Here is a 25,558-nt window from a genome sequence, read left to right as displayed (position 1 = left end):
GCAGATTCCTCTAGACGAGGCATCTAAACAAAAAACTGCTTTCTCTATTATTGGTCGTGGTCATTATCAGTTTAATGTCGTACCTTTCGGTTTGTGTAATGCCGCTCAGACTCAGCAACGTCTTGTAGACTCCATATTTGGTCCTAAATATGAACCTCATATTTTTTCTTACCTTGATGATATTTTGATTTGCTCTCCTACTTTTGAACATCATATAGAACTTTTAAAAACAGTACAAAAATTGCTTAAGGAAGCTGGTTTAACTATTAATCTTGAAAATGTAATTTCTTTTAAAAACCACATTAAAATATTTAGGTTTTATAGTGGGTAATAACTCTTTGGCTACCGATCCTGCAAAAGTTGAATCGATGACGAATTATCCTCGTCCTCAGACTTCTACCGAAGTCAAGAGATTTATCGTATGTGTTCTTGGTATGAACGTTTTATTAAAAAAGATTTTTCTTCTCTTGTTAATCCACTTAATGCTCTCCTTAAAGGTAAAAAGAAAAAGCAAACAATATCATGGAATGACGATGCTGAGGCTGCTTTTCTGGCTATGAAACAAAAACTTGTTAGTGCTCCAGTCTTATCTCAACCAGATTTCTCTCAAAAGTTTTTGTTCAATCTGATGCTTCTGATGTCGGAATCGGTGGTATGCTTACACAATTTATAGATGGTGAAGAGAAGGTGATTGCTTATGCAAGCCGTTCACTTTCTAAAGCAGAAAGAAATTATTCGGTAACTGAACGTGAGTGTTTGGCAGTTATATTCTGCATAGAAAAGTTTAGACCTTGGATTGAGGGTACTCCTTTCACAGTCATTACCGATCATTATAGTCTGCTTTGGCTTAATAACTTAAAAACTCCTTCCGGTAAGCTCAGTCGATGGTTACTTAGGTTTTGTCAACATATTTTGATTGCAACATAGAAAAGTTCTATGCATTTAGTTCCAGATGCGTTAAGTCGTATTCCTTATTCTTCTCCCGATATCAATGTACCTGAGTCTAAATTATCTTTATTATCTACAGATAACAATTCTCTTGATCCATGGTACATTTCATTACGTGATAAAATTCAGAACGAGCCGGATAAATATCCACAATGGCGCGTAGAAAACGAAAAAGTATATAAGTTCATTTCATCAAATAAATCTCATATTTTTAACAAAAGAGAATAGAAAATTTTAGTGCCTAAACGTCAACATAACAAAGTTATTGATTCTTGTCATATACCTCCAACCAGTGCATATTTTGGTTTCCGTAAAACTTTGTATCGAGTACAAGAAACGTATTATTGGCCAAATATGAGATGTATTTTGAAATTTGATAGAAAATGTTTAGTTGCGGTGCGCAAAAATGTTCAAATTTGCCTAAAATCGGTACCATGGGTAAAGAAAAAATTGTTGATTTACCTGGTCAGATTCTTTCTTTAGATTTTGTCGGTCCGTTTCCGCGTTCTAAAAAAGGTAATAAATAGTTTCGCTGGTAGCAGCTGATTGGTTTTCTAAATACACTTACATATTTCCTTTGAAGCATTCTAAATCAAATAATATTGTAGATACTATTGAAAACAACATATTTCTGATATTTGGTGTTCCTCAAATATTAATAATAACTGATAACGCTCCAAATTTTGCTAGTAATAATCTTAAAGGTCTTTGTGAAAAATATAAAGTTAAACAGTGGTTTACTCCCTATTATTCACCACAATGTAATTTTGTCGAAGAATAATAAAACCACAACTCTGCTATTATCAGATGTTATATTGATAAACATGAAGATTGGGATTTGCACATACCTCAGATTAGACAAGCTATTAATACTGCAGCTCATGAAGTGACAGGTTTTCCGCCAACTTATTTGATGTTCGGTAGACATGTTCCTATATCTGGCGAATATTACGATTTTAGTATTAACGACCAATCTGTAGAAATATTGCCTGGTGATAGAAATACTTATGCTGAGAATTTGACAGAGTTTAGAAAGTTATTCGTTGAGATACGTAACAAGTTGCATTCTGCATATGAAAGAAATTTAAAATCTTACAATCTCCGGAAACGGGATGTTTCTTTCAACGTAGGTGATAAAGTGTGGCGTGTTAATAAGGTTTTATCTAATGCCGCCGACAAGTTTGCAGCTAAGCTCAGTCCTAAGTATATTTTGTCAATACTTTGCAAAAAGCTCTCTCATTTAGTTTACGAGTTGAAAAATACAGATGGTTCTAAAGCCGGAAAATGGCATGTCAAAGACTTATTACCCTATCACGATCTTGACGATTCGTCAGATGAACAAGATTAATATTTCATTTTTCTTATTTCAATTTATCTTTTCTTAAGCTTTACCTATATATTTTTAATTACCTAGAATTTTCTAATTTCTCTTTAGCATGTTTTTTGTTACACTTAATTAACTGTTTTATACTTACCTTACCTTCGAAAAAATTTACCTCTTACTTCTAGCAAAATATCTCTAGGATATTTACATTTTTATCTGTAACTTTATCTTTACTATCTGTATTATGAGTTATCTGTATTTTACTTCTAGTGTTGCTAAAAGAGTGAATTCTCTTTTCCATTTGAAAACTTAAAAGTTTTTAATTATCTGAAAGTAAAATTTATCTTATCTTTTCTTTATTTTTTTTTGTATCTTACCTTATAAAAGAAATTTTCTTTTATTATTTTGCTGATTTGACTCCTACAAAGTGTAGTTAGTTATTCAGTAACAAGCGATTTAAGCTGTTATATTATTTTATCTTACCTTTAACTTACCTTTTCACTTGAAAGTACAGTGATTATCTTACCTTTAGTATTTTTATCTTACCTTTACCTTACCTTACTTATTTTTTATCTTACCTTACCTTAGACTATTTCAAACTGTGCTTGGTGGTGCAAATTTGTAAGTATTATTGCAGATGTGACTATAGAATGGCATACACGTTGAATAATGGAGTTTATATTTGTTATAGGATTTCTTGTCACCAGAGCAATATTTTTGTTTTACGAGCATATTTCATTAAGTCAGTTGATTTAGAATCTAACTATCTTACCTTTTGTTTTTATACCTTCGTTTGAGTGTTTTATGGGTGGTAATACTCATTATAATAACGTACCTAGGACGTTTTGTTTTTCTCTTGTGAATTAGGCCGGATGACGATGGTGTCAGTAGCTTCCGGACTTGTAGTCACAAACTGCTAGCGTGGAAGGATTCGTATTGGGGGTGTTTATTTGGCTACAGACATTTCGATGTACTGAGGAATAGTTGGGTGACACTACTGTGCGCAATCTCAGTTCCCTAGTGGGCAAGTCCGAGGGTACTGCTGACAACTTGGCCATACGAGTACCTACTAAGTTTAATTGATTTCCTAGTGCCATTTCTATGGTTTTCAGTTTGGTGGAAACTATATTTCACTCCCTCTTGATTGTGGAACATTTGGGTTACCTTTCTCACTCTCTTTCTCTTCCCTTTTTTTTTTGGTTTTGTTTTTTTTTTTTTTTTTTTTTTTTTTTTGGTTTGGGTTGCGGAATTGTGTTCGGGGAAGTGCCTGCCTTTGTGGAAGATCTACTCGAGGTTAGTAATCGAGGGGACTTTCTACAGATGAATGTCGCGCAGTACTAGCTTGGATTTTACTTATCATCTCCAGAGTAGATTTATTTAAATTACTCCGAAATCCAGACCGCTTAGATCTTTGACATTGGTTGGTTTTCTTCGAGTGCTCTTCGGTTTATCCTTGCTGGGGAAGTGTTCTGTCCAAGTATCTTTGTTGTTTTGTATTTTTGTCAAAACATTTTTTTGTTTCTATGGTATTACCAAAGCGGTAATTTGTTTTTTACACAAGTTTTCACTATTCTCTTGGAATAGCGGTTTCTTATTACCTCTAGCCTTCAGGCTTACTTTATAACTCATAGTTGTAGTTTTGTGTCCAGTTTTTTAGTAAGACTTACCGATTTTGACTTAACCCGATTTTAACTTAACCCGATTTTGACCTATCTATTTTGACTCCTTGGTGGACGAGTGATACGCGTAGCTATCGAAGCTAAAATAACTGAATGACTACTAAATATTGTTTTTATTTTTTTCTTTAGCTATTATCATTGGATAATGGTTTCTTTCGTAGTTTAGGATTTTTCTTTAATCAGTAGTTCCTAAAGTCTTTAGTACAGTAGTTATCTAAAGCTCTTTCTTGGTTTGTTTATTTTCTCACCATTTATTTTGATGATGTTTCTTGGTGGATTGTTTGAATAATGATCTAGGTGAACATTTTGTTCTCATAAAAAATTTAAAGTCTGTACAGCTAATTTTTTCTTTTTTTGGAGAGAGGCAATGTAGCATTTTATTTAAAATTTACACAATTTAAATAAATGTACAAGAATTATTTTATTTAAACAATTCAAGTTTAAGTCCTCGCACCGAGATGGCATTATAAGTATTGTTATTATCTTTATTTTTCTAAGTTTATTTCTGGCTAGTTATTTCAGTCCGGTCGAAGTTGTTCGTCACTTTATTTCTGACGGTATAGGTATATACCTCGTGCCTACCTTTATCGCTATATTGGTGGTTGAAGCTGAACCCGATAGAATTATCGGCGTTTTTTGGCATTTTGAAATTTGTGTGGGAAAACCCTCTGAGCGGAGGTAAGACCTTTATTTTTTTTCATAACGTTTCCTAATACCTTTTTTTTATTTGTACAGGGTTTTATTTTATGGTACGCATTTCTGGTACCATTTGTTTTATTGTAATACATTTTGGGCATTTGTCCCTACAATATACACGTTGAATAAGGGAGGAATCTCCTGAATATACAGCATTTTCCGATCCTGTCTGGGTGGAGACGTTTTAATCACGATCCAGTTCAAGCAGTTCACCACAACCAGCTTGTGACCAGAACGGATATAAAAGGCCAGATCATTTCTTATTATATAATTTAAGTTCACTTTAATGCTTTAAGCCCTTCAGGCATATTAGATATTTTACTACTTTAGAGTCACTTTAGAAATATTTTATTCATGTTATGCATATTTCTGATATATACATAGTACAGTTTTTTAAATATAAAGAGTCCCTATATTTTGGTACCAAGATCGCCAGACTTTTTGCGGAATAATTAATAAAATATTAATATTCAGAAGCGTGCAGATTTAACTACCATCTTTAGTGATCTATTTTAATACATACTAGTTACCAACCAACATTTTCAAACATCAAATTATTCATAGTCTTATTTTATTCTAATTAACATTTAATTATTAATTATACTTAGTTGTTAGTTTATCTCAGCGTTTCATTTGTGTAATTCCTAAAATAAGTAATACCTATATTCTGAGTTGATTTCTCAGTTCTCAACTTAGAAGTTTTTGAAGGTAAATGGAAAACTGAGTGGCGCCCCAGTATATTATAAAGACGTAATTATCACAATTTAATTTTCACTAGCTTACGACCCATTGCTCACCGGCGAACAGCTCCGTCGCATAGTATTAGTTGTTTTAATATTTTTTCTAAAAGAAAATTCTTATAAAAAAAACATTCCATCATTTTTTTATAACTTCTAATGCTACATTGTATTAAAATTCTTTGCACATGCACTTTTTATTATTTATAAACAATATGAATTTTCCTTTGCAAACAAGAGAAAAAAAAATAAATATTTTTTTAAACTAAGAACCGTTTACTAAACAATCACTATTTTATTTTATTTATGATTTTGTAAAATTATCGCTAGACTTTTCTGATGACTGTGTATTATAATATCAAATAATTTTGTTTAGATATACACATACCGTATGATCGAATAAAAGCGGCGTCCAGTTGGCTTGGAAATGACGATCGATGGCAGGTTTCGGAGCCCTACTCCATCATCAGGTGAGCCTGGGCAGATCCACAAAATGACAACCACAGCGTAGAGATAGTTAATTCCGACTTGTCTAAAAGTGTCGGTTATATATTAAGTCCCGAATGGGAGATAGCGGCCTGCGTGCAATGGTAGTACTTTTGTACCATCGGGGCGCAACTATCGATAGTAAAATGATCGTAAAAGGCTTTTTTTCAAGCAAGCCAAATAATAAAATAGAAAACAAATTTCTTGCAGTATAGGTATATAATAAAATTATATAAGGATTCTTGCCACTTAACTGCTTATATAGCCTTTTACCATCCTTTTACTATAGATAGTTGCGCCCCGGTGCACAGTGTGAAATTTTGACGTTCTAGGTGGAATTAATTCGATTTACCAACTTTATCCCAGGTTCTAAGTTAATGTAAAATTTATTCAAGGAATGTTCATTCATCAATAAATAAACATATGTTTATTTTTAAAATCAAGCTTATCATTTAAAAATGCTCATTACTTTATCTTTCGGACTAAACGATAAAATCATCTAAAATAACTAGCCCATTTAGTCAAATTTTGCAGGCGTTTTAGTGAGAAGCGTTTACTTTCACGGAATAACTACATTGATATTATTTTTATATTAGGCCTTTGTGGTAAGCTAAATTTTTTTTAGAAATATTTCATATATAGTTTGACTCAAAAGAAATGTTAAAGAAGTACCTGCAGTTACCTATGGAAAATTGCAATTTAGCTACTTTAAATATGTTTTTGTTACATAATACCACATAATACCACGACAACTGTCATTTCTTGAAAGCCCACTTATTGTAGCATACGACATAAAAAAATTAGCTGCGTTTAGGTGCGCTTTAGCTATACATATATATTTTTAAGATGCCTGCGCGCTTCACTCGTCAGGATGTATATGAGGTTTGGACTTCTAACACTCCAAAGAAGCGGCGAAGCGCTGTGGTGAATTTTATATTGGAACGCTTTGATTCTAGTAATCTTTCAAGAGCTGTCAAAGAAAATATAAGAGTTTCTAATCTAACCTAACCAGGACGTTTTGTCAGAAAATCGAGAACAAATAGAAAAAGGCAAAATAGGCATAAACATATTCTAATCTAAAAATTCTGATTGGTTAAGAGGAGATTTTCGATTAAAAAAGAAATTATTAAAAGTACCAAAATGAAAGAAAAACCTCAAATACAGTCTCTTTGTGTGGTGCGGTTCGTCGAGAAATCAACAATTGATTATTTTATTTTCTTTGATTGTCTGATTTTCTCCGATTTAGTTTTCAAATCGGTTTGACACAAAATTTACATAATTAATATTTTGCTTGTATATAGTACTTTCTTGCTTTGCCTTTTTTATAGATTATGTATTTTGGTTCAGCAACGCCACATTTTGTAGAATTTTAGACACTCCGTATATTAAACTCCGTAGTTACTAACCTCAAAACTATTCTCTAATCAACAAAATTTTTTCTTAAAAATAGCATTTTATGAATCACTGATAATATAGTAAAAAAGTTTCCCATATGTACTAAACATTATAAGAGACCCTGTATATACCCTCTACGATTATTTGGGTGCATGATGATTGCCTTGATAAAATTTCTTATATAAAAACGAAAAAGACTAATATTTCATTAAAAGAGTCGCTTAAATATTTTTTTCCAGCTACACCCCGTAAATTTCACACTGTGCGGTGGTACGAAAGTACTACCATTGCACGCAAACCGCTATCTCCCGTTCGGGACTTAATATCTAACCGACACTTTTCGACAAGTCGGAATTAACTATCTCTACGCTGTGGTTGTCACCTGATGATGGAGTAGGGCTCCGAAACCGGTAGTAAGAGCAGGTTGATCCACATTATGACAAACACAGCGTAGAATTAAATTTCTATATAAGCAGTTAAGTGGCAAGAATCCTTATATAATTTTATTTATATGTAAATTTATATAGGAAATGCCATCGATCGTCATTTCCAAGCCAACTGGACGCCGCTTTTATTCGATCATACGGTATGTGTATATCTAAACAAAATTATTTGATATTATAATACACAGTCATCAGAAAAGTCTAGCGATAATTTTACAAAATCATAAATAAAATAAAATGGTGATTGTTTAGTAAACGGTTCTTAGTTTAAAAAAATATTTAGCTTTTTTTCTCTTGTTTGCAAACGAAAATTCATATTGTTTATAAATAATAAAAAGTGCATGTACAAAGAATTTCAATACAATAAAATGTAAGAAAGTCATAAAATTCATGTAATAAGAACATTAATTATATGTATGTCAAAAGATGTCCATTTACATTATAGCAACCAAAATTTAAAACAAAAGCCGTATAAAATTGTAACGGCAATAAAAAAAGTAAGGCCGCAAAATTCCATCTTTGGTACACCCCAATAAAATTTTCACAAAAGGTAGGTAATGGTTTGTCAAACCCAAGTAGGTACCTAGATTAGATTTATTCTTATAAGAAAGTACGGTTTTTCGAAAATAGATGTTTATAAATTACAGGCGGTTTATAGAACTTAAATTTAATTTTTAACATTCAATACCCTTTCTTAAAAGGGAAAGAGAAATTGTTATTAACTTATTGGTAATTAGTATGTACCATGTACCTTTTTCCTACAAATAATTTAATTAATAAATATATAATTTAAAAAACATAATAAATATATGATTTAAAAAATAAACCTAAAAAATATAATTTAGAGATCTGCTATTCTTTATGTCTAGGTACGCCTCTGATCTACAGAGAATAGGATATAGTAATATACCTAACCTTACTTATTTGTATTTACCGGTGAAAAATTAAATTTGGATTTAAATGATACACTCTCTTGTAAACATTACATGAATGCACCATATTTTCAAAATAATGTCCACAGAAGTCCACAAAATAACGCAAAAATACTATAATACTGCAAATAAAGAATATGGAGCTCGATCGGCGGCATAGCAACATCGCAAAAGGAGAATCTAGGATTTTCCATTCATCCTCGAAATACATTGTACTACGCCGGCATATTTCTAAAACTGACGTTACCAAACTGCTTTTTATTATTAAAAGAAACACGACCATGATATTTTAATTCCATTATAAAATTTAAAAAGCAAATTAATGTAGTTGATATATTACAAAAATATAACGAAATTATTTATTACTTAATAATTGGTTGTGGTATTTAATCGAATAGTAATACCAATATACAGGTAAATCTGGCAAATGTTTTCGGTGTAAGAGAGATGGGAAAATAAGGATAGAATAATAACTGATGAAGGAGAAAGGTAAACAATTGTATCTCTTGAGTTTAAATATCTTTGGGCCCTGTATAAATTGCGTCATTTCTATGGTTGTGACTAGACTGGTTTTTTCGGCCATATGATATGTAAAAAGGAAAGGAAATAGGCGACCCTTCCATTCCAAGTGGAAGTGCCAGGACCTAACACATTTACAAGCTAGATTCTAAAAAACTTTTAGTATTAAATAATTTATTATTATTTTAAAATGAATCAAATGTTCAAATACAATTCCCCTTTAAAAACTGATGTATAATTCGAATCTTTATCTTGTATGGTCTTCGTTAAATAAATAAATCTTTTCCAGATTATTATCCTTTATAAATCACTTCCACATTCCAGTTTTATATAGTTCCACGAGAGGGAACGCTGGGCATTATATGTTAAAATATAACTCTGAATTGTTCACGAGGGAGTGCTCTTCAGAAATACCAAAAAATACAGAATCTGTTATAAGCTATTTCTTGTTTTTTTTTCTTAAAAATAAGGAAATTTAATTTTTAAGAGGTTTATTAGTTATTTATAGTGTTCTTTTTTTAATGTTCTAAAATTTACTTACAGGAAATGTGCTATACTACTTCTGACTGGCTATTGTAAAACTGACATTTTCTAGTATTCTGTCTTTATTTGTGAATGGTCTTTGGGGCTAACTTTTATTATTAATATTTTGATTAATTATATGTTTTATTCATTCGCTTTAAAAGTCTGTAGGTTTAAAAAATAAATATTCTTCAAATTCTTCATATTCCTTATATGTTTATAGCCTAACTATGTATATGGTACTTAATAAATAAAAATGTATACAAAAATTATCACAGGATTTTTTTTGTTAACTTTGTGTATACCTTTTCGATTAAAGGGGCGTGACCGGGTAAGTGACTAAAATTTAATTAGTTCGATATTTCATACTATTTGCTATACTTGAAAAATAAATAAAATTATTCTTAATGAATAAAAATGTGTGTCTTTATATGCGAAAGTTTGTTATGACAAGTATTTTTATCAGTTAAGTCTGTTGATACTACTATAATTTAAAATTAACAAGAGATTACTAAAATTTAATTAGTTCGATGCTTCATACTACTTGCACGATTATAATTGTGTATATTATACTTTAAAAAAGTACATTAAATTTATTGTAAAATAAGAAGGTAAGATTAATTTAACAAAGCTGACAACACAGGGCACAGAGTAGATTTTAACAACACAAAAATTATTATGAAGGGAGCGAAAAATAAAAGAGGCTTTTTTAAAACGGTCTAATGTAAATCAATGTATTGCCTAGGCATGTGTAGAGGTTAGTAACGTATAGCTATCGTTTCTTTGATAGTAATAAACATACCATGAGTAAACATTAAAAAGGAATAAAAAATAATCATATACAGAAAGTTTGCGAGCTTTTTAGTTTTACCTTATTATGTAATTGTCAATTTTGAAGTTTAACTTGTTATAATGTCATTTTAACAGAACGTCAATAATTTTTATAGACGCATCTGTTGAAAAGAACTAAAGTGTTCTTGAACAATTATATCTACTGCACTGTGCAGTGTGCGCAACTTATAGTTCAAGTGGCCAAAAAACCATAGTACTTTAAAAAAAATGAAAAGTGTGAATCATATATACGAAAGTTATGACAAAAATTTACATCATAAGTTGGCGTACAGTACTCTTTCTGTATTAATATACAAGAGAACCGTATCTATATAATTTTATTATATACCTATACTGCAAGAAATTTGTTTTCTATTTTATAATTTGGCTTGCCTGAAAAAAGCCTTTTACCATCCTTCTACTATCGATAGTTGCGCCCCGGTGGTATCTCCCGTTCGGGACTTAATATCTAACCGACACTTTTCGACAAGTCGGAATTAACTATCTCTACGCTGTGGTTGTCATTTTGTGGATCTGCCCAGGCTCACCTGATGATGGAGTAGGGCTCCGAAACCGGTAGTAAGAGCAGGTTGATCCACATTATGACAAACACAGCGTAGAATTAAATTTCTATATAAGCAGTTAAGTGGCAAGAATCCTTATAAAATTTTATTATATACCTATACTGCAAGAAATTTGTTTTCTATTTTACATATAAAATGACAGCGATCTTCATTTCATAGCCATCGCTGACGCCGTTTTTATTCGATCATACGGTATAATATACATCTTATATTTTCAGTTCTGATTTACTGTGTTTGAAACATCCCTAAAATGAAAGTTAAGGTAAATAAATGTTGAATTTTCTTATTTCTTATTCCCTCAAATTATGTTGTTCGACGGAAGGAAAGTCTTTTTAAAAAACAATTATTTATTTAAAAATATACAGCGTGAATGTTGTACGTACGAAATCAGACAAAAGAATGAGTTTATAATAAACATTAACTTATAAGGAAAACTTATCAATAAAAGCATGATCAGCAGGTCTCGCGGGAAGATCTTCTATGCGGTTGCAGGTGTGGCGAAAATGGCCACATGTAACTCCTCCCTCCTTAAGACGAAAAGATAACGGAGTTTTCTTTTCGTGGTGGGTCTTCGGGTATCTCTTTTTTGGATGGGCATATCTTCTTCCTTTGTGGTCTTGAAGGTAGCAAAAGTATTTCTCTTGGCGTTATTTGTTCGATCATAGACTCTTGAACGTGGATGTGAATTATTTTACAGTCATCGGTAGATTGGTTTTCGATCAGCTGTAGCGTGCACTGGTCATCAGGGTGAAATTCTACGTGGCAATAGAAAGTTTCTTCTAAGAATGGGCAGATGGTTTCTTGAAACTGTATTTTGGAATCTGCTCGTGCCATATAAGGGTATTTGGGGATAATAACTTGGTGGTATTGTGTTATAGGAAATAAATGATAAAAGGTAAAGGTATCAGGTTTTAAGATCGGAATATGGATAGCGAAAATTAGTTTCGTATTCGAAAAAGTTATTTGTGTTCCTAAGAACTGATAGTAAGATAAAATGTTTTTAAATATAGGTATTTGATTTTTATCGTATAGAGTACCTAAAGAGTTTATCATTTTTTGGAGCTCTGAGCTAGGAAGTATAGAATTATATAGTGTATTTAATTTAGCAAACATAATCGCATCTTCTATATTATCTAGAAATGTAATAATGTTCTGACAGTCTAAATTAATTTGAGAAAGTATTCCTTGTACCCTAATGTATTCTTGAAGATTACCGATTTCTTTATTTACAGAGCGTTGGAAGAGTTTTAATCCGTTTTGAAGATGTTCTTGGTTTTTGCTTAGAGTAGTTATTGTTTTGTTATAGTTATCAATCAACCCTTTTAAAGTATTATTATGTAAGCGGTTTATGTGTCTTGTCGATCATCATTAAGTTTATTTATTATTGACTCCTTTTTATTTTTACTGATTTCATGAATTTTGTCATATAACTTTTTACTGGTTTCTTTGTGATTTTGAACGTATGTTGACATTATTACGTGATCATTTAAATTAAAAGGATTTGAACTATTAATGTGACCTGTAATTACCTCGAATGGTGTAAATTTGTTACACTGTGTATCGAATTATTGTACCCTAAAACCGCTCGTTTCATTAGTTGTTCTGGGGAAAAATTTTTATTTTCCTCTTTAAGACATCGATAGTGTTCTATTAGTGTTGAGTGATATCGTTCAACAGGAGAATTAGAATTACTGTTTTTTGGTGTAGTGTAGTGTAAATCTATCTTGTATAACTTGCAGAAATCTTCTAGATCTTTGTTTTTAAATTCGGTACCACTATCTGTTGTAATTTTTTGTGGTAGTCCATGATGGGTTACAAAATTAAATAGGTTCTCAATAACAGCGGTTCCAGTAAGACTTTTTAGAACATAAGTTTGGCCGTATCGTGAGAAACTGTCAATTATAGTTAGAAAGATATCGTTTGAAATTTTAAATGAGTCTACGTGAATGTGTTCGAAAGGTTTTGTATAAGTAGGGGTTAAATTAAATTTTATTACGGGGGAATCTCGATCATACTTATTTTTTTGACATGTTTCGCAATTGTTTATATAATTTTCTATATCGTTTGACATTTTTGGCCAATAGTATCTAGATGATAAGGATGTTTTCATCTCGTTTATACCTCTATGGCAAGTTTTAGTTGTATGATATAATTCAAGTTTTTCTTTTTGATCTTCTAATGTCTCTAAGTCTTGTAAAAATCTAGTGCATTGAATTAATTTGAAGGAACAATTTTTAAATAAGTTTTGTACCGTTACTGTGAAAAACTTAGCAAGTTCTGGGTCTCTAAAATATAAAGCATAAGTTTTCTTAGGATCGATAAATTCTTTTAAAAGTTTTACTATGTTAGCTGTTGTGTTTTTTATCGATATAGTAACGTATAACCGAGTATTATCGAATATTTTGTCAAATCTACAATTTATTGATTCTTGATCTCCTACCTAAGTATTTAAAGATTTTTCACTAATAGGTAACTTAAATATATGGTCTTTTAGTGACGTGTGAACTGTTCCCAAATCAGTAGAATCGTCAGAGATTACGATAGGGGTGTCTATATTATCAGGGGGTCTTATTATATCAGGGGTTTTTATTTTATCAGGGGGTTTTATTCTATCAGGGGTCCAGGGGTCTTACTCTATTAGGGGGACGTATTTGTATATCCGAAATTATGTTAATTTTCGGTTCCTTCGGGATATCTAAACCCAAAACTTCGGATACTGTCGCTTTGTCTAGCGGTGGGAGTTTGTCTATAGTTTCAAGAAACTCCTCTATCGTGTCGTTAGCGTCTCCTGTGTTGTTAGCTATTGATGCAGTTTCTAGGGCATTCAAATCATTAACGGGATTTCTGGATAGAGCGTCCGCAGCCTGATTGTTTTTTCCTTTCTTGTATTGTATGACATAATCGAACTCTTCAAGTTTCAATTTCCATCTTACCAGCCTTGAGTTCGGTTCCTTGATGGAAAACAACCACTGTAATGGTTTGTGGTCTGTCATTATGACAAACTTCCTGCCAAATAAATACGGCCTAAAATATTTGCAACTCCATACAATGGCAAGGAGCTCCTTCTCTATGGTAGAGTAGTTAATCTCCGTCGGATTCAGCGTTCTCGAGGCGTAGCATAAGGGGTAGTCGTTTTGTGATAGTATGGCTCCTATGGCGTAATTTGAAGCATCTGTGGTGAGTTCGAAAGGCTTCGAAAAATCGGGGTAGGCTAATACTGGTTCGGTCATCAACACATTTTTGCATGTTTCAAAGCTCTCAATAAATTGTCTGGTGTGAATAACTTTCTGATTTTTCTTTAAGCACTGTGTTATGGGCTTTGTTATTTTTGCAAAGTTTCTTATAAATTTGCTATAATAGCCTACCAGTCCTAGGAAAGATTTTATTTCCTTTTGGGTCCTAGGAATAGGGAATCTTTGAATAGCTTCTAGTTGTTTCTTATTTGGTTTTATGCCCTCAGGTGTTATTACATGACCCAAAAATTCTACTTCCTTCCGAAGGAATTCAGATTTGTCAAGTTGAATTTTGAATCTGGCCTCTCTTAGTTTCTTGAAAACTAGTTTTAAATTTTGGATATGTTCTGTCAAACCCGTACTAAAAATGATGATGTCATCTATATAGACCATACAAATTTTATTTTGAAGGTCTTTCAACACTTCGTCCATTACTCGCTGGAATGTGCATGGCGCGTTTCTCAAACGCGCCATGCACATGCCAGCAGGTCTCACGGGAAGATCTTCTGTGCGGTTGCAGGTGTGGCAGAAATGGCCACATGTAACTCTCATTAATGAACAATTGTGAACTAACAAAAATTATAAGGCACATTTTGTGCCTTACGGTTTTTTATTGTAGTTGTAAAATTCATATATATAATAATAAAGTTTTTATTATTTTATATATAGAATATTGGTGTTATTAGGTTAAAATAACTATTTTATTTTGTTATATTGCTAATAGAGGGAATCTCATTCGCCGGAGACGGACAAGGTTTGGAACAAGATATTGAAACTGCATTTACTAGTATACCTAAAATTTGATATTTTGTTTAATAAAATAAAGTAAAAAACGCTTATTATTTTTTTAATCGTTATTCTTATGTGAAAAGCCATCTTATAATAAAAAATTATGCCTGGTTTTATTTTATTTCGATATCCTCCCTCAACTTATGTAACATATTATGACAAATATGTAAGATGTAAGTTTTATTATTATTTTATTTTAATTTATTAAACAATTATTTTATTTTCCTTAAAATACTGTCGGTGGATCGGCACGCCATCGTCACTGGAAATTAACCTCAAACGTCTAATCTTTGTACACAACTACATTGTTGTCATCGACCAGATACCCCTATTACCTTCTCTATCCATTCTCTCTTGCACTCGTTGATTTTCGCAACCCAATGTGTGATGAAGCTTTAGAGCGTTTTATGAATGGATCATTGTATCTCCCGAGTTTAAATATCTTTGGGTCTGCTAGTAGTGCGCCGGGCATCTGTAGTTCCTAGAATACAAAAACTCAAGAATTTTGTTGAAAAACACATTTTTTATGGGTATATGTAGAGAGGCAATGTGTCAGAACTAAGATCCATACCAAAGTTGTATTTTTTTATGGAACACCCTGTATTTTATTTCATTTTTGGATTCCTAGGCATAAAATAAGGCATTTATTATAAAAGTTTAATATGTTTAAATTCTTTGTTTTTTGAGATATTTAAAGATATTTGTAAGTACTCAGCATACTCTTCAAATCTTGGTATTTCCCAAAATCGTTCCATTTGTTTATATTGTATATTTTACCTACATATATCTATTTTTTGTAAGGGCTGTTTTAATTGGAAGAGATACCCTGGACTAAGCGAACCTAGTAACACCCCTTAAGCTAGGTCGTGACCATATTAATGTTAGTATATTAAGTATTATTTTGTAAAACTAAACGTTCTACCTAGGCTATTTTGTATTTAAAATTATGTTACTTATAATTTTAATTTATGAAATAGGATTCAAGTTGTTTTCGTCTAACCAAAATAAAATTATTGTGACATAAATTATTGTTTTTCTATAGTAAAATATGCGGTATTTTTATTAAATTCCTCAATATGCTTATGTCCATAACTGACTAAACTTTGATCGTTTTTTAATCTGCCTTACCTCGATTTGGCGTTTTGTAAATTGACTGAAAACAGACAGTCTCTTTGCTGAAGTGTACAAAAGATATGGTACATTGTTTAATATGCCTAATTCTGATTAGGCTTTTTGCAAAGCGACTGAAAATAGATAGGCTTTTTGTAAAAATTTCTTCTTTTGTTTAAAAAGCCGGCGTTTTATGATATATCTTGTCTTTTGGCAGAAAGGCCGGATTATTCTATACGCGTGCGACATATACTAAGTAAGTTACTATTCCATTATCACTAACTTCCAATTACTTATTATTTGATGATATATATATATATATATATATATATATATATATATATATATATATATATATATATATATATATATATATATATATATATATATATATATATATATATATATATATATATATATATATATATATATACATATATATAAAATAAATAAATAAATAACTCTTTATTTTTTACTCGGCGAAATTCAGCAGAGCTGTTAAGTTAACCGAGCATATAAAAAAAAGTAAATAATATAATACATTCTTAAAAAATAACATTCAAAGAAAAAAGAATTAGTAAGAAAAATGAAAATTAACAATATACTTTAGATAAAGAAAAATCAACAACTTAATAAGTTAAAGCAAAAACAGTAAAAAATGAAAATTGTTCCGTAAAGGATACAAGAATTAATAAATCAAATTATTGTGTAATTCTATATCCGCTCAACATATAAGTTTTTAATTTTGTTTTGAAAGTGAACGTCTTTAAATCAAGGGAGTATAGATTCAAGTTGGAATTGTACACCTTGGTTGCCAGGTAGGAGAAAGAACGCTGATATAGCGCCGTGCGATGTTTGGGAATTTCCATATTATTACACTGCCTTATAGCATAGTTAGAGTATCGAAATTTAAGTTTATTAGTTAAATACTCAGGAAAACCATTCCGCAAAATTCTGTGTAAAAACATGCAAAATGTAACTTTTGTCTGTCTTCAATATTTAGCCAATTCAACATATCTAGTTTATATGTAACATGGTCTCTCGATCTTAATCCGTATATTAAGCGAATACATGAATTCTGTACTTTCTGTAACTGTCTCTTAGATTTTTGATCGAGACAAGGCCCGTAAACAAAATTACAATAATTGGACTGTGATAATACAAGAGCCTCACATAATTGCTTTTTTAATTTATAGTTTAGAAAATCTTTGTTTTTGTATAGGTTTCTTAAGGAGATGAACGATGCCCTGACCACTTTACTCACTTGAGATCTAAACCTCAACTGCGAGTCAAATATAAGTCCTAAATATTTTGATTCCCTTTCTACGGAGATAATCGAATCAGACATTTTTATTTTCATGTTCTGGGCCGCCCAGTTATTATTTGGTCCGAAGTAAACGATTACTGACTTTGTCGGATTAGTTTTAACCCGTTCTTGCTGGAATAAGTGTATATTTTTTCTAAACACTGTTCAACTTTGTTCTGGGCTTCGTATGCTTCTGATTTTCTAAAACTTAAATGTAATTGGGTATCGTCGGCATATCTATGCATTTTGCAGTGGTTATCGTCCACTGCTATGTCCATGGTGTATATAATAAAAAGTAACGGACCGAGAATGGATCCCTGAGGAACGCCCTTAGTAGTAAACTTTGCCTCCGATTGATTACCATTCATCGAAACAAATTGGGACCTATCAACTAAATAGCTGTGAAAGAAATTAACAGCAGCCACAGAGAACCCGTAATACCCAAACAAGCAACATGTGGTCCAACGCGTCAAATGCCTTACTATAATCCAGCATTATCAAAGCAGAAGTTCGGCCTTCATCAGCTGCAGATATAATGTCGTCAAGCACACTTAATAACACAGAAGCTGCGCTATATCCCTTTCGAAAGTCTGACCGAGTGGGCGGTATAAGGTTCGAATCGTTCAGATAACTAACAAGTTGTATGTATATCGCCTTTTCAAATATCTTTGACAAGGTAGGTAAAAGGCTTATGGGTCTTAAATCTGAAAAACTACCAGGATTATTTATTTTAGGAATAGGCGTTACAGTAGCTACCTTCCATTGAGTCGGATAAGCTCTGGAAGTTATACATTCATTAAATATGTGGGCTAGAAAAGGAATAATCACTGGAGAGCACAACTTAATCATTTGTAGGGATAACCCATCAAAGCCACAAGAATTTGATTTTAAATTAGATATAGCATTCAACACATCAACTTCCAGTATAGTTCTAAATTGAAAAACATGATTCGAGCCCCGGCCATTTTCGTATTTTTTACTATGTCAGAATCGACAGTCAGTGCTAGCTTATTAATGGAGTCCAGAAAGAAGTCATTAATAGAATTTGGATTACATAAATGCTTGGGAAGAGTTCTGCTGGTTTTAGCCTTACGGTAAATATTCATACCGTTCAGACTTTTCCACAGAACTCTTCTATCAGTCGACTTACAAATATACTCCAGGTACGACCTTTTCTCATTTCGAACGGCTTGGGTGAAAATATTTCTCATATTTTTATAAGCTGCCCAGTCACATTCCTTTCTTGTTTTTTTGTACTTAGACATCAGTTTATTACGTTCTTTCTTCATAATCCTTAAGACATCAGTAAACCATGGAGCCTTTTGCTTGGTAATCCGTACAGTGCACAGCGGCGCATGGCGGTCAAACAATTGTCTTACTTTATCAGTAAGCAGCGTTGCTTTATTTTCCACATTCGGTTCCTCAAGAACATCATACCAATGAGTGTTTATAAGATCCGCGTGGAACATTTCACTATCAAAATATTTAAAGTTTCTGTATTTAATAATTTTAGGCGCTTCTCGAGGAGCAATACAATTCAAAGTGCAGAAAGTGAGCTGATAATCGGTCTCTTCATGCATATCATGATGTAATACCTTTCCAACAATTAATCTGTCATTAGATGTAATAATATAATCAATAAGACTACTCTGATTATTTACAATTCGTGTGGGTTCTGCGGTTAATTGTTTAAGTGAGAAAGATGTGAGAAAATCGTTAATCGAAATTGTAGCATTATTATAGTTTAAAAGATTCACATTCATATAGCCCAAAATAAAAATTTCATCGGACATAGGAATAATTGTTGCCAATGCAGTCTCAATATGCTGCAATGCGTCAACTAAATTACTTTTAGGTGGCCTGTAAAATACACCTAAACCTATCTCAATATTATTAACTTTTATTACTAACCACAACTGTTCAATGCTTTCTGAATTCTCAATATCTATTTTTCTGCTCACTATATTATTCTTAATATAAATACCAACTCCACCCCTCGAGTTTCTCGATCATTTCTAAAAAAATTGTATCCGTCTGTTTCTATGCTATTACCAGAAATTCGCTCTGAAAGCCAGGTCTCCGTAACTCCCAATATGTCCAACTCCAACCTATGAACAGAATCACTCACGCTATCCAGACTAGGCAACAGTGAGCGAATATTTACATGACCCAACTTAAGATTCTTTGTTGAAATATTTGCAGTAGCCATTGTGAATAATAAAAATAACAACAAAAATAAAGTAGTAAATCATAATGAAAAAACAAATATAGAAAACAAATATAGAAAACGTAAACAACTAAAAAATAAAAATATGTATACATATATGTGCAAGCCCAACCGATTACAAATTTTCCAAAGAATTACACAGATCGTTCAACATGGTCTCATTTTTTATAACAATGACTTCATCATCGTCTCTTCTTCGCACCATCACTTTACAATTGCGATGCCATACATATTTATATCCACGAGTTTTAAGTCCTTTTGCCTTTTGAATAGATGATATGTTTCCCTAGTTAATTCCTCGTCGATGAAAATGGGTTGGTCGGATTCGCCCAAGCCAAGTTTTCTGTGTGAGATTCTTCCTCGCTCTGCACGTGCTTTTAAAATGTTATTCTTCAAATCCGCATTCACCAGGGTGACACTAACCTTAGGGCCATTTGGAGTATCATAAAGCCTAACACTTTCGAGATATTCTTCTTTCACTGGCACACTTAATGAAGTAAAAAGTTTTATTAATTCCACTGGCGCAGATTTCTTATCTTTTACGTTACCAGACAGACCAAAAATGCATAAATTGTTTTTAATATTATTTGCGTACTGTTTATTAAGAGCATTTTCCAGTTTCAGCACTTTAGCCTTCAACACTTGATTGTCTTTTGAAATTTCCGAGAACATTTCGGATATAATCTGATTACGGTTTCTTTCTTCCTCGTATTTTTCGTTTAAGAAATCCATCGATGTTTTAATTTCCCTCAGCTCAGTGCGCAGCTCGCCGATAAGCGACTTCAATTCATAAATATCTCCACCGTTCCCGCTGCTTCCACTCCGAGTCAGACGTTGCGATTCTTGATAAATAGAGCTTCTTCGGCTTAGGCAACTCTCACATGTCCAAGGGGTTGAATTAGTTTGCATCAGTCTCGCGTCTAGTTCTGATACTCCCCCGCAGCCCAAGTGAAAGTAGCATTCACAGCGACCGCATTGTAATTTAATCTTTTTGCCAATACTCTTTAGACATTTCTTACATATTTTATTAACCATTTTCAATAGTTCGTATATTATTACTTTAAACTTCCAGAAAAATAATTAACAACGGCAACGTTGCAGATATCTTCACTGATCAACCGTACTATCAAAGGTTCAAAGTTCAATACAGGTGGACCATATATTAGTTTTTCGTAAATATTGCATGCTAGTGAATTAAATGTGTTTCAAAAAAACTCACCTACATACGGGTGAGGTTTCTGCCAGTTACCTCGACAATTTCAACAATTTAAATCACGGATAAGGCTACGAAACTTCAAATTTTCAGGAGATAAACAAAATAACCAACTAAACACCAATGCCACAACGTTGCCAATCCAATATATAAGAAGAAAAAGATTAAACGGCTCAGCCCTCAACAACTCGCACCAGTGTACACCAGTGCAGACACGCACACTCACACACTCACACAACCACACACCTACACTAGTGTACACTGATGTTACTGCCTTCAGGCTTCATCAGTACGGTAAGGAACCAGGAAGCGATGAAACCGATCCCAAAACACAATAAACCAGGAAGCAAACGATGCAACGAGGCACCGTGTACAACCCAGGAGATGGAAAAAAATTGATGAAGAAACGAAAATAAATGATGCAAAATAAAAAGGAGCAAAACGGGAGCCTAAAGCCCCAATTTGCAGCCAAGAACCAGAGGCTGTTCTGGACGAATCCCACAATCCTGGGCGACTCTGGTTCTTGGCTGCAAATTGGGGCTTTAGGCTCCCGTTTGCTCCTTTTTATTTTGCATTATTTATTTTCGTTTCTTCATCAATTTTTTTTCCATCTCCTGGGTTGTACACGGTGCCTCGTTGCATCGTTTGCTTCCTGGATTTTTGTGTTTTGGGATCGGTTTCATCGCTTCCTGGTTCCTTACCGTACTGATGAAGCCTGAAGGCAGTAACATCAGTGTACACTAGTGTAGGTGTGTGGTTGTGTGAGTGTGTGAGTGTGCATGTTTGCACTGGTGTACACTGGTGTATACGGTTGCGAGTTGTTGAGGGCTGAGCCGTTTAATCTTTTTCTTCTTTTTTATACATTTCCCTCACTATTTCTTTCTTGTTCATATTGGTACCACGGCTAAGGGTATTGCGGCGGGTTGCTGTTGGCTACCTCCGCGGCTGTTCTGGACGAAGCCCACAATCCTGGGCGACTCTGGTTCTTGGCTGCAAATTGGGGCTTTAGGCTCCCGTTTGCTCCTTTTTATTTTGCATAATTTATTTTCGTTTCTTCATCATTTTTTTTCCATCTCCTGGATTGTACACGGTGCCTCGTTGCATCGTTTGCTTCCTGGTTTTTTGTGTTTTGGGATCGGTTTCATCGCTTCCTGGTTCTTTACCGTACTGATGAAGCCTGAAGGCAGTAACATCAGTGTACACTAGTGTAGGTGTGTGGTTGTGTGAGTGTTTGAGTGTGCGTGTCTGCACTGGTGTACACTGGTGTATACGGTTGCGAGTTGTTGAGGGCTGAGCCGTTTAATCTTTTTCTTCTTTTTTATACATTTCCCTCACTATTTCTTTCTTGTTCATATATATATATATATATATATATATATATATATATATATATATATATATATATATATATATATATATATATATATATATATATATATATATATATATATATATATATATATATATATATATATATATATATATATATATATATATATATATATATATATATATATATATATATATATATATATATATATATATATATATATATATATATATATATATATATATATATATATATATATATATATATATATATATATATATATATATATATATATATATATATATATATATATTTTGGCTCGAATTCTAAATATTCACCGATATACTTTGCCACTGCGTAACTGTCAAAGTTTTACAATAGCCACGAATTGTTAGATACTCATCCTCTTTTGTTGGGGCGTTTGACAAAAACCTTTTTTATTCGAGGCGAAATTCTCGCCCGCATCGAATCCACTCAACCCCGACTCGATAGCCATCGATCACTTAAAGCTGGCTGTTTTTAACGACTTGCCACCGAGAACCCGGTCGCAATGCCAAGCTCTGTCTTCCTAATCCCCCTTCACAAATGTTACCACCGAACTTATAAAAGCGGCGCTCCTCGGCTCGATTTTTTATTAAAAAGAATTTCCAATTCGGTGTCGTTGTTCCGCGGAGCAATGTAAATGTGGTCGAAATGACTTAGAATTTGTTCGAATTGATATTATGTCTTTTCTCTTCGAAGAAAAGACGTTTTATGGTATTAAAATTGAATGTCAGTAAATGTTTTGCTTAACTTTTTTCTATAATAATAATTATATTCATGTTATGAAGATTTTGTGTTTATTCGCTGTTTTAGTCGGTGGGTGTTCTTCTGCTGCTGTTAAATAAATAAACAGATCTAGACATTTTAATTAGTTATAAACAAACAATTACTTAATAATAATAATAAAATTAAATAAGACTATTATTGAAAAGTTAGCGTGGTTTAGAAATATTGGCGTAACTACAGGGGTGCCCGGTGGTGCCGCCCCCCAGGTACTGCTGGGCACCCCCCAGAAAAATCCTGAATTAGGACTCTTGGCAACGTATTAATTTTTATTTGCTTGTGATGCAGTAAAAATGACGTTTTTTAGTTTTGTTTAGTTAATATTATTTTGCTGTGTTCAAAAAATGTGTTAATTTTTATTTTTTTAAAAAATTTGTTGGTATTTAATTAATCTACTGGTACACGGTTTGATAACCAAGTCTATGAAATTTATTGATAGAGAAATTCATGTAAACGTGTTATTCAAAAAATGTGTTTTTTAAAATTATTTTTCATTTAAAAAAAAACAAAAGCTTTAGGCCCCCCCAGGCCCACCCCAGGATAAATTGCTAGTTACGCTAATGTTTAAAAATAAACAAAATATCTCTGAAACCCTGTAAATTTTAGCATATAAGGCAAATACAATTATTACAGAATTATTAGAAACAATATAACGTCCATCGTTATACAGGGTTTCAAAAAACATGTACGAGAGATGGCACACTTAAATGAGATTCCTGGGAGATACCTCACCTATAAATAAGATTTATTTTTCATATCAACATAAGTCCGATTCATTGTTTTGGTAGCTACAGGGTGTTAGAGTCTTAATGATCAATCGATTTATTATAATTTTCTTCTAAATACTTTTAGCGATTCGAATGAAATTTTGAGGGTAGAAGTTACTATACAGGGTGTCCCAGAAATAAGTGTAAGTATTTTAAGGGGTGGTAGATATCGATAAAAGTAACATATTTTCCCTTCATCGTTTTTGAAATAAGTCCAAAATAACGAAGTTATTTTACTTTGAAAATTTCCAAAAAAAATGATTATTTGCTAAAATTTTGAGAGCCACTGGATCTTTTCTGGATTTTCTTTCTTGTAAATTTAATCTATTACCTATGTTGTCATATTATCAAGAAATGTTTATTAACTAAAAACTAAAAAAAATCCAAAAATTTCTTCAAAATATTTCGAATTTTCAAAAAACTTTTTTCGCGAAAAAAACCTCAGAGGCGTGTTTCTGAGGTTGAAATACTACCAGTAAAATACTTGCACTTATTTCTGGGACACCCTGTAAGTACTACATATTTTAATGATAAAAAAGTGTGGTTATATTTATCAGGGACGTGCATATGGATTATCACTGGAATATTTAAAAAAAAAACATTTGCGCCACTGACTTTTTTCTTTTGATATCAAAATTGTGTAGGCCGTTTAATGCCAATTAAAAGTTATCTCTTGATATTTTGTCGAATTCAGCCTCGTTGATGAGATAAACGCAATTTTATTAATAACAATTAATAAAATGGGAATTATTAATAAAAAAGGAAGCCAAAAATGCAATAATCTACAGAGTGTTCCATTTAAAAAAATCATCCCTATCCACTCACATTTTTTGAGCCACCCTATAGAAGTTAAAATATTTTCCTTCAGGATGTATTTCATTACATCTTCGAACATACTTTAGGTTTGCAATTAAACAAAAGTCCCAAGTTTTTTTATTCTAGGAGCTACAGATGCCCGACGCACTATTGCCTGACCCTACATAAGTGTAGTTTTTTAATTTTAAGTTATAATTAGTTTTTTAAACAGTTTTTTTCCTAGTTAGTTACGATAACAAATTTGGGGGGATTGCCAACAGCCCGGTCATATTTTCCCAGGGACACAGGAGGCAGACTCATATGGGTCCCGAAGGACCTTTTGCGATCTCTTGGGCAATCGCGTTTGTGTACATCACGAGAAAGAACGGCTACGAACCATAATACTGCCTAACTTTCTGTTAAATAGCATTAGTTTGGTGGGTCCGAGACCGCACCACCGTATTTGCAGCCGAGTGAACTTCAGCTGTAGCTCAGCATCCATTGACAAGTTTAAAACATTTCGTTCTCCCAAAGGAAAGGTAGAAAATTAAAAAAAATCTTATCTTTTTTCAGAAAAGTATCTATAATTTTTATCAACAAGAAAGAAATAGTGAGGGAAATGTATAAAAAAGAAGGAAAAGATTAAACGGCTCAGCCCTCAACTATACACCAGTGTATACGGTTGTTTTTGTGTTTTGGTATCGGTTTCATCGCTTCCTGATTTCTTACCGTACTAATGAAGCCTGAAAGCAAAAGTTTTTTTTAATTTCACTCAAAATGAGTTATTTGGGTCATAAATGACCTAAATACCAAACATTTTCATGATATCTGTCTGTCTGTCTGTCTGTCTGTCTGTCTGTCTGTCTG

Source organism: Sitophilus oryzae, unplaced genomic scaffold (genome assembly GCF_002938485.1).
Source record: "Sitophilus oryzae breed Bouriz unplaced genomic scaffold, Soryzae_2.0 scaffold_1059_pilon_pilon, whole genome shotgun sequence".
NCBI lineage: Eukaryota > Metazoa > Arthropoda > Insecta > Coleoptera > Curculionidae > Sitophilus > Sitophilus oryzae.
The sequence above is the reverse complement of the archived record's forward strand: the minus strand, read 5'-3'. Positions refer to the sequence as shown.